Raw genomic sequence first — 11,164 nt, 5'->3', positions numbered from 1 at the left:
AGTTTCTCCTCTTTTTTTCCCATACTTTCTGATAATCCTACTGCCTCATGTCCTGTAATTACTTCTCTGAGGCAAAGTGGATAGAACTCAGGGTCTGGAATCAGGAAGATCTGAATTTAATTCCCACTTCAGATACTTGCTGGCTGATCAAGTCACTCAATCTCTGCCTATTTCTGTTTACTCAACTGCAAAAAGAGGACCATAAAAGCATCCATCTAATGTGGTTGTTGTGAGGATCAAATGAGATAATATATGTAAAGCACTTAGCACAGTGCCTGGTAAATAGTAGCTAGAAATAAATCTTTATTCTCTTCCCTATTCTCCTTAGTCTAAGGTGAGAGAAGTATTAAAATACTTAAGTAACTTTTGATGTCTGTCACTTCTAATTGTTTTGCTTGTCAAGCTTCAACACACTTGATCTGATTTATAGAACTCAGGATTCTGCAGAAATATTTCATAAGTAATTAAAAATTAGTGTATCACAAAACTGTCCCCAAATATTTCTTCAGAATTGGTTTGAACTATTTGATAAAAATGTCAAGTATATAATAATTTAAAAGATCTCGTGTGCTATAGAAGGAAAAACAAACATGAGAAGATGAAAGAAACAAGTAAAACTTATGTGAACTGATGCAGAATGAAGTAGGAAGAACAAGAATGGTTTATATATTTATATGTATATTTATATAGATATAAACATAAAACAGATTGACTACAATAACATAAAGAACACAAAAATAGAGCTGGATGATGTAGAACTGTTGTGATCAATCTTGACCTCAGGAAGGAAACGAAGAAATGCACCTCCATTCCTTTTACTGAAGATGAAGGAAGTGGCAAGTTCATAATGTAGTATAGACGCTCAGACATGGTAACTCTTATCAGCTGGTTTTGCTTAATTGGGTTGCTTTGTTATGCTGGAAAGTATATTTTCTGTGTGGTTGGGATTGGGAGAGAATACCTGGAGATGTCAATGACTTAAAAACTTTTAGGAAACAAAGCAATGAACACATTGATTGATGTTAATTCTTTCCTTTTGGTCTAAGATTAGAATGGGACCAGACCATATTCAGTTTAGGCCTCTAATATCTTGTTTGCCTATCCTAAAGATTTTACTAAAGTATTCTAGGAATTGTGAATTATCCTCATCATTGTTATGTGTTACATTTTACCTTTTAAATATATACCAACTTCATTGTTTCATAACTAGAACTTCTGACTTTATATATATGTATATATATATATTTGAAAATTTTTAAATATAGTAATTCAGTGATCTTGGAGTGAGACAGAAAATATATATATATTGAGTAATAATATGTTAAGAGATGAAAAATATTTGTTAGGAGTATATGATTGTAATTCTTGACATACTGTTAGATTCCCGCCACCCAAGATTAATCACAGAAGACAAAAATAATTTATCATTTGTAGAAATTTCTGTGCATCAACAGAACTGAGAAAGTTTCTTTCCGGAGACAATTTCTTACAAGATTAGTGATTTATTCCAGCCTGAGTTTCTGAAGGAATCTGAATATATATTTTACTATTGATAAGATCTTCCACATATGGGCTATAGTATTAAGATTTATTCAAAACACAAAAGACATTTTACCATAGGAATAATGCTAAAAATGTGGCTAAGATCATTGAATAATAGAGCTGGCAAAGCTTATAGATCTAAGGCTAGAAGAAACCTCAAACCATCTAGTTCCACCTCTCTGTTTTACAGCTGAGGAAATTAATGCTCAGGGAAATTAAATAAATAACCAAGATCACAGATAGAATCAGAGGATAGATTTAATTCTAGATCTACTCACATTCACTTTAGAACTAGTGCTCTTCCCACTATACTACATTGACTCTTGATCTTTGACATTATCTGATCCAACTTTCTCTTTATTTTACAAATTTTTATAGTGCTTGCTCTTTTCCAGGATGTAAACTGAAAAGTTAACAATTGATTCTCTTGAGCTGACTCTAATATATAGCAATTTCCATAGGGAAAGTTCTTCTAAATCATGACTGACAGCACCAGAATCATAACTTAACTTCGGTCTATCAACTTTGTGCATGTCTCATCTTGGAATGCTTCTCTGTTATCCTGGGGAGTTATTGGAGAGTCTCCTTTTTGGGGAGGGCTCCAGGTTGACCAATTTTAATTCCTCTCCCTACTGTGCTTCTGATTTTCTGGACTTCAACACCAAGTATACATCTTATTCCTCTTCTCTATTTTTCAGCTTCTTTTTGTAGATAGTCTTCTTCCATTAGAATGTAAACTCCTTGAGGGCAGGAATTCTCTCTCTTTGTTTTTATTTGTATCTCCAACATTTAGCACAATGTCAGACACTTAGTAAGCACATAATAAATGCGTGTTGCCTGATGCCCTAATTCCACTGAGAATTTTTTTTTCCTCTCAGTTCTCTTTCCCCAGGGAAGAAGGAAAAATTGATCAATTGAGAACCCTAAAGTGGAGATTGAGTTTTGTTAAGTGTGGTGACCATGTTTGTTCAAATGCAAATGAGAGAGGAATCAGTATCTAGGTGGTAAAATAAAGAAGGTAGGCTGGGAGTCAGGACAATTTGAATTCAAAACCAACCTCACATACTTAGCAGCTGTGTGACCATGAGCAAGTTATATTAACATTTGGAAAATGGAAATAATGATAAAATAACAAAAGAACCTACTTGATTATGAGAATCCAATGGATTATTGTATTTAAAGTGTGAAGTAAATGTTAGATATTCTTAATCACATAAATTATCCCTCCATTTTGAACTACATTTGGAGAAGGGATGATGGGAAATGAAAGAGAGCACAGGCTAATATTTCAACTATTCTCAGTTTCAGTGAGATGTCTCCCCCCCCTTAAATCTACTGTGAATACATGGAGTTTTGGAGAGTCTGACCCTATTCAGATGATATCTAACATTTATTCTATGCATCCTGCTCATGGACATTTTCCATACATACATATATTTTTTGCTGAGAAAATTTAGGGCCAGATGAAGTAATGTTTGATTGTCTGTTTGCATCTGGGCATATATATGACTTTTCCAAAAATTCTGAGTCCAGAGTACATTAGAGTGATTTTCTCCTTAAATAGCACTGACAAAGAACTGCTCTATCCCCAAGTTCAACTTGAATAAAATTTTTTGAAAAGATCGACTTTTTTTTTCAAATTTAATGTTTTATTCAAAATTGCTGTAGTAGTTGGCAAGATGGCAGCTTAAAAAACCCCAATTTTTTAATTTGAAATAAAGCAAATAGTTGGATGGCACCTCAACAAATTTTAACCAAAAGTAGATGAAAAATAATCAATAAACTTGTAGTATTCAATCTGAATTTGCAGTATTTATAGCTAAAGCACAAAAACTGGAGTTTTACTAACAAGTAGACTATATCTATATATATGTATATATATGCATATATGAAGAAATGCATATTTCCTGGGGAGGGAGCAAGGGTAAGTGAAAGGACCCTTTTTTAGACCTCCTACCATATTATCTGTAGGAATATGTTTTGGTTATTGTTGTTCTTCAGAAAGATAATTAGTCCCCCTTATCTTTACCCCTCCTTCTATTCCAAGCTCCCCACATTTATCTATAGTACTTTGAGAGATTGATAGATAGCTAGTATGGCCTTTAGGAACTTACATCTTTCTCCTGTGGGAATAACTGAGACATTTGTTGGGAGGACTAGAGGAGGGGAAGCAACATTTTTTGGAGCAGGGATTGTGTGGGCATAGGGGTGGCTTTTCTAATACATGACAGAATAGGTGGCAGCAGCAGTACCCCAAAGATGTGCTTGGGTGTAATATTCTCCTTTCCCCCCATTATCACAAATAAACTCCCTCACAAAAAATATACCCCACAAAGGCACTTTTCCTTTAGGTTCATAACTCTTCTAACTTTTTCTCCAGGTTCAAAAAGCTGACTTGCAGGTAGAGTTATTCTCTGAAATATTCTTAGAAGTTAACAAAAATACAGGAAATTTCTAATTTTCTTGTCGTCACCCCAGAATAAAACAAAGGAAATCTCTTCTCCTTTGATCTAGTTTCCCTTTTCTCAATCTTAAACAATAAACTTAAAGACCTTGACAAAAACAAATAGCAACAAAATGTTGATGCCTGGGTAGTATAGCTATAGTTTCAAATAGCAAAGAAAATACTATTTAGTGCAGATAAGTACTAAAGGAAACAAGGCTTCTACTAAAGTGGTAGGACACGTATAAGAGCAGCATTTTCCTGGGGCAAAGTTTCAGGGAAAGGAAAGAAAAAAAAAGGTTGTGAGCTAGGTGGGTCTACTTTTAAACTCTCCCTGGGTAGTACAGTGGATAGAGCAATGGGTGTGGAGTTAGGAAGAATCATTTTTCTGAGTTCAAATTAAGCCTAAGATACTTAATAGTTGTGTGAGCCTGAGCAAATCTTTTTAACCCTTTTTGCTTTAGTTTCCTCATCTGTAAAATGACCTGGAAATGGAAATGGCAAGCCACTCCAGTATCTTTGCCAAGGAAAACCCCAAATGGAAACAGGAAGAGTCAAACACAACTGAACAGCGGCAGCAGCTAACCCGGGTATTTGCTCATCTCTCATTTTTGTCCGATTGGCATTCTCGGGCTGATTGCTTCTACTGTTCTATGTTCCTACATCAGTCCTCATCCAACCACTATTAATCTGCTCTATGCTTATATGTCCCAAGAAAGAAGGAGTGCTAGCCAGCATGGAGCTCCAGTCCTTCCTTTGTCTCTGTTTCTTCATGTAGCTTCTTAGTATAAGAAAGTTCAAGATTCCTAGAGACCAGAAGGACATAGGGTGTCTTGTGTATCGGTATTTAGTCAAGATTGCGGTCTTTCGAATAATCTGTGATCCCAGAATTCCAGGCTACCTAAGTGCTCATATTTGAAACACAGATCATAGATAGAGTTGGCGTATGTATAACATATGTATGCTATTGTATAGGAAGATGAATTCTCTTTTCTTCCTATAAGTTTTTGGAAGCCTTCATTCTCTATGAATAGCATAAGAAAGAATCAGGCAGAAAAGACATTATTGTTGTTTAGTCTTTTCAGTAATATCCAATTCTCAGTGACTCCATTTGGGGTTTTATTGACAAAGATATTAAAGCAATTTGCCATTTCCCATTCCAGCTCATTTTATAGATGAGGAAATTGAGGCAAACAGGGTTAAATGACTTTCCCAGGGTCATACAACTAATAAATGTCAGAGGCTATGTTTGAACTCAGGTCTTCCTGACTCTAGGCCCTGTGGTCTATTCATTGTGCCCTTGAAAAGACCTAGGATGAACTATAAATGAGCAGATCATTTATTAAAAAGTCAACAAATAAATTACATATGTTTATTATGCTGCTGAGTATTGGGCATCACATCCCCATCAATGAAACATATCAGAACTTCTTACCAAGGGGTTTGTGAATGTGTAGGTTAAAAAAAAGATAATTATTTAAATATTTTAATTTTCTTTATGAACCTATGTATTTAAACACATTAATCTAAGAAGTCCACAGGCTTCACTAGTTTGCCATAGGAATCCATGACACATCAAAAGTTAAGAATGGTGGCTTGACAACACTTTCTATAAAGAACTTCTGTTGTCACAAAGAGTACACAAAATTTTTAAATGAACTGGTACAGTAATAGTAGCTAGGATTTATGTAATGTGTTAAGGTTTACAAAGTACTTTACAAATGTAATTTCATATTATCCTTTCAACAGCTCTGGGAGGTAAATAATATTATCATTCCCATTTTACAGATGAGGAATCTCTGGCAGAGAATAGTTAAGTCATTTGCCCAAGGTCACGCAGTCAGTAAGTGTCTGAGACCAGATTTGAACTGAGGTTTTTCTGACCCCAGGTCCAGTGTCCTACTATTTGAACTATCATCTAATTAGAGATAGTCCATCTAAATTTAAACTCATTAGTCTAATTCATCTGTGTTATTCATTTGTATTCAATTTTTCCTCATAATGTTTCAGTTGACTGTATAGCACTTACTTTAGTATATTTCACTGAATGGTATAATTTTGTGGGTTAAATTGTTTTAGGCTGAAAATCCCCTCATGGAAACTTGAATTCTAGACTTTTTGAAGAACATTTTGTACAATATTATGATGTTTCTCTTCACCCCAGTAGTACCTCCTCCCCCCCAGATATAAAGGAGTTTTATGGGAAGCTTAATGCCAGAAACAGTTATAGGACCTGAGAATTGAAGGCATTCTCCACTTCACCATTTCTCCTTGAAACTGGAAGGAATGAATAATTTAATACGCTGGAAGGGATTAATGTCTCCTTTTGTGTCCCTCAGATTCTGAACCAAAGAGTCTGATGAAACATTTGTTAGGTGGTTATTCTGTGCTAGGCATTGCATTGCTTATAGGAGATACAGAATAGACAAATAAAAAACAAAAACGAAAGCTGTCCTTGACTTTAAGAGTTGACATTCTTAGATGGAGGTGAGAGTGGGGTTAGGGAGAGAAAGGGGGGGAGGCATATGTATTACATTCAACATATGTACAATTTATATATGTGCAAGACACTTATAGTACGAAGTGGAAGATCATCTCAGAGGGAAGGCACTGGGAGAGTTGGCTTGAAGAAGGTAAGATATTTAAACTGAGTTGAAGGAAGCCATGGAAACTCTTCCTCCTCCTTTTTGCTTCCTGGCCTCTCGGTCTCTAACAGGGTGTTGGAGAGGGTGTGAGTCAGTGTATGTTTGTGGGGAGGGTCACGGAAAGACCCCTTATAGAAGTTGGGATTTGAGCTGAGGTTGTAAGAAATGAGGGAATTCACTAGTAGCGATGAAGAAGCACATTCCAGGCATCAAGGGAGTCATAGAGAATGCACATATATGGGAGATGGAATGTCATCTGTGAGGGACAGCAGGAACACCAATGTGTAGAGTATGTGGAATGTTTTAAAGGAAAAGAGGGCTTGAAAGAGGTAAGGTTATGAAGGGCTTCGAATGCAAAGGATTAAAAAAAAAATTGATCCTGGAAGTAATAGGGAGCCAATAGAGTTTATTAAGGAGCACTGGGAGTATGTTCAGATCTATGCTTTAGGAAGATTAGTTTGGTAGCTAAGTGGAGGAAGAAGGCATGGTATAATCTAAGAAAGCAAATAAAGAAATTTCATGCTAGATAAATTCACCAGTAGCTGCATGAAAATACTGATGCTTTAAAATCATAAAAAAATGAACAGATGCTGGATGTAGCAGATAACTAGAAGAAAAAATGGTTAAACCAATAGTTTTTCATTTGAAGCTCTTCATTTGTTCTTTGTTTGCCTTCTTTCTTTTTGGTGCCATCCCCCAAAGCAGAAGGATCTTGATACCTCCCTCTACTACCTCTCTACATCTTCACTCTCAAGGATCCCCAAAATTGAGCCTACAATCCAAGAGATAGATTACTCTTTTTACCTTTAATTATTCCACATGTATTTATTTGAGTGCCAACTATGTGTATGGTCATTTCCTTTTCCCCAAGCAAAACTGATCAGTCCAGTCTCCCTTAGGTAGCATTTACCAGCTTAGAAATTCTATTTTTTTATTCCTTTATCTGAAGCCTCAAAGTAAGGACTATGGTGGAGTCTTCAAGGCTATTGTCCACAGCTGCTTGCTGACTCAACTGCTCAGCTGATAGTGTTGGAATAATCCCTTTCCCACCCCACATCCATTCAGTTGTCAAGTTCTGCCAATTCTAATTCCCTAGTATGGCTTGTATCCCTCCCGTCCTTTCCATTCTCATTTGCCACCACCTTAGTTCAAGCTGTCATTAATCCTTACTATTTTAATAGCCTCCTAACTGCTCTTCCTGCTTCTAGGCTTTATCCTTTATAATCAATCCTTCTCTCTGAGCCTGAAGTGGGGAAAGCTTATAAACTATAGGCCACAGAATTTGACTTTTACCTCTTGCAAAACTCAAAAATATGTTATTAAAGGGATAATCTGTGCATACTTAGAAAAAAAATAGTGATCACTAAAAAGCCAGTATGGCTTTATTAATAAGTTATACTATTTTCTTTGTGACAGGTGTAGGAAACAGGGAATTTCTGGAAGAATTTATAAAAAGGTATGATGAACTAATGGTTCCTCCTTCAGATTCAGCTATAAGGGGTGATCATCACTAAGCCTGGCCTTTAAAACTCAATTCTACATTTGCTATACTAGTAGAACTCCCTTATAAAAATTGTTTACAAGATCTAAGTTAAATCCTAAGGCAGAAATTGAAAGATCCCTGAGGGCCACACATTGTCCTAGAAAGCCTCAAATTAACATTATCTTTGCACTATGGAATTTTTATTTATTTTGTTAAATGTTTTTCAATTACATTTTAATTGTTTCTAATTTTGAAACTTCTTTCCAAGTGTATAACTAAAGGCCATTTGAATAAAAGAGAGTACTCTAATTGTTGCACTGAAGATACTCTTCACAAAGGTGAGTGATTGGAAAGTTTCCTCCAACTGTTGCCAGTTTCTATGGGTTTTTTTTTAAGGACTTCATCTAATTGCTTTAAACAAGAGTTCCCTCAAAAACTGTATGGTTTTCAATAGATTATTTTATTTCTACTGTATTGTAGTTCTCTTATTTTGGTTCTCCCATGATTCAAATCTGCTTTTTGAAATTCATTTTCTTTAAGTCCCAACTCATGGGGCTTGGTGGTGCAGTGGATAGTGCTGGGCCTGGAGTCTTCTAGACCTGGATTCAAATATGGCTTCACACTCTTTCTAGCTGTGTGACCCTGAGCAAGTCACTTAACCCCATTTGCTTATCCCTTTTTCTTCCCTCTTACACTTGTTATTAACACAGAAAGTAAGGGTTTAAAAAAGGAAAAAAAAAAAAGGACTCAATTCATGGTGTTACTTCCATTGTGCAACTTCCCTGAAATGATTTCTTCTCTCTGAAATTTCTCGTAATACTTTACCTGGACCTCTCATTTTTTTGCTTTTTACTTTATGCCTTCTGCCATAGTAATTTGATGGTACATCTTTGCATCCTCAAGTCCAATACAGTGCTTTACACATAGTAGAGCCTTATAAGATCATAATTCAGTTTAACTCAAACATGAATTAAGCACCTACTATATGCAAGGAAACGTGCTAGGTTCTGGGGATAAAAAGACAAAAAAGTAAAAGTCCCTGCCTTCAGAGAATTTATATTATGTGAGTGGGATATAACACATATATAGGCAAGTAAATATAAAATATGTGCAAATTGGAACAAAGTTATATCCAGAGAAAGAAATTACTAACAATGGTGACATCAAGAAAGATCTTGTGTGAGATGTGGCCCCTGAGCTATGCTTTGAAGAAAGTTAGGCAGACAGGAAGAAGGAGTCATCTCAGACTGAGGAGACTACCTTTACGAAGATGTGGGCTTGTAAAATACAAAACAAAAAAGTAAGAAATAAAAATAATAATAAATTAATAAAAATTTAGAAATTTTTAAAAAGTGCTTGCTTTGGCAGTATATGCATTAAAAAAAAGATGTGGACTTGTGAGATGGAATTGCATGGAGAAGGAATATTAAGCAGGCCAGTTTGACAGGTCAGAAAATATAGGAAATGGAGGAATATGACGTAAGACTGGAAAAGTAGGTGGAACTCATATTGTAGAGGGGTTTGGTGTCAGGCTAAAAATGATAGTCGTTAGCATTGGAAATTACCTTAAAGATCACCTCACTCAATCTTTTCTCTGCAGATGAGGAAACTATAGACCAGAAAATTTCAGTGATTGCCTGAACTCTCCCAAGCTGTAGGAGAGGACAGATTTGAATCCAGTTATCCTGGTGACAAATTCAGGGTTCTTTCCACTATAATAACACTCCTCCTATTTGTAATAACTTTCTACATTTTCTTTTCAACTCTGTTCTTGATACCATGCAATCTAGTTTTCATGCTCATTGTTTCACTATAACTCTTTTTTCAGAAGTTACCAGTGTCTTTTTGCTAGCTAAAACCTAAGAATGAATTTGGGTTATTGTTTTTTCTGCAAAAGCTCAGTTTTTTGATCACTGTTTATTTATCACACTGTTGACTACCCACTTCCTCTTTTTATACTCTCCAACATCAGCTCTAGACACTAAGCACGATTGATTCTCATCTACCTTTTTCGAAACAAAATAAAACATTTTGTTTTCACTTGGTGACACATTTAAGATCTGTGCAATATAAAGATAGATCGACTCGTATGGCACAGATAGATTTCTGGGATATGGTTAGCTCTTCTCTATGAGAGACTCCAAATTCTACCTTTGTGATTAGAGGAGGAGAGCTTTGTCTATCTCTGCAAGAAGTATTGGCTAGAAATATATCTGTCTGCCATGTCTCAAATGTTGGTGGTCTAGGGAGGTGATACTTTGTGGCCCAAGATAAATACCACTTTCCCTGTTTGCTTTCAAGATAAGAGTAATACTTAGCTTTCTATCACTTAGCTTCCTCTAGCCAAATGCTGATTACACAAAAGTCCATCACAAATAGCTGGTACACCTCATTGCCAAAGAACACGCTAAACAGAACTTGGGGAATTTATATACAGATTAAAATAGTTCAAAGTTATATACAAATTAAAAAAGTTACATACAGATTAAAATAGTTCAAATAAAAAAAAGTTATATACAGATGAAAATAGTTCAAAGATCTTCAGTTCAACCTGTGTGAGAGAGAACTATTCTACCAAGCTGAATCTGCTCTCAGCAGACTCTAGGATAGTTCAGTCATTTTTCAGTCACATCCAACTCTTTGTGACTCTGTTTGGGGTTTTCTTGGCAAAGATACTAAAAAAGTTTGTCATTTCCTTCTCTAGCTCATTTTACAAATGAGGAAACTTAGTCAAACAGGGTTAAGTGACTACCAGGGTCACACAAGAATTGTCTGAAGTCATATTTGAACTCAGGAAGATGAGTCTTCCTGACTCCAGGCTCCACGCTCTATCAGCTGTGTCACCTAGTTGCCCCTCCAGGTAGAAATCACTACAAATCAAAGTATATATTGGAGGTGGCTCTAGGGAAGGATTCCACTGTCTACCATCTCAACATTTTAACTCATCTCTTGAAATTCTCTAGTTGAAGAAATCTTCTTCCCTCATGTAGAAAGACTCTCTCTCTCTCTCTCTCTCTCTCTCTCTCTCTCTCTCTCTCTCTCTCTCTCTCT

The sequence above is a fragment of the Gracilinanus agilis genome, chromosome 4 (assembly GCF_016433145.1).
Source record: "Gracilinanus agilis isolate LMUSP501 chromosome 4, AgileGrace, whole genome shotgun sequence".
Lineage (NCBI taxonomy): Eukaryota > Metazoa > Chordata > Mammalia > Didelphimorphia > Didelphidae > Gracilinanus > Gracilinanus agilis.
Note: the sequence above shows the minus strand (reverse complement) of the source record.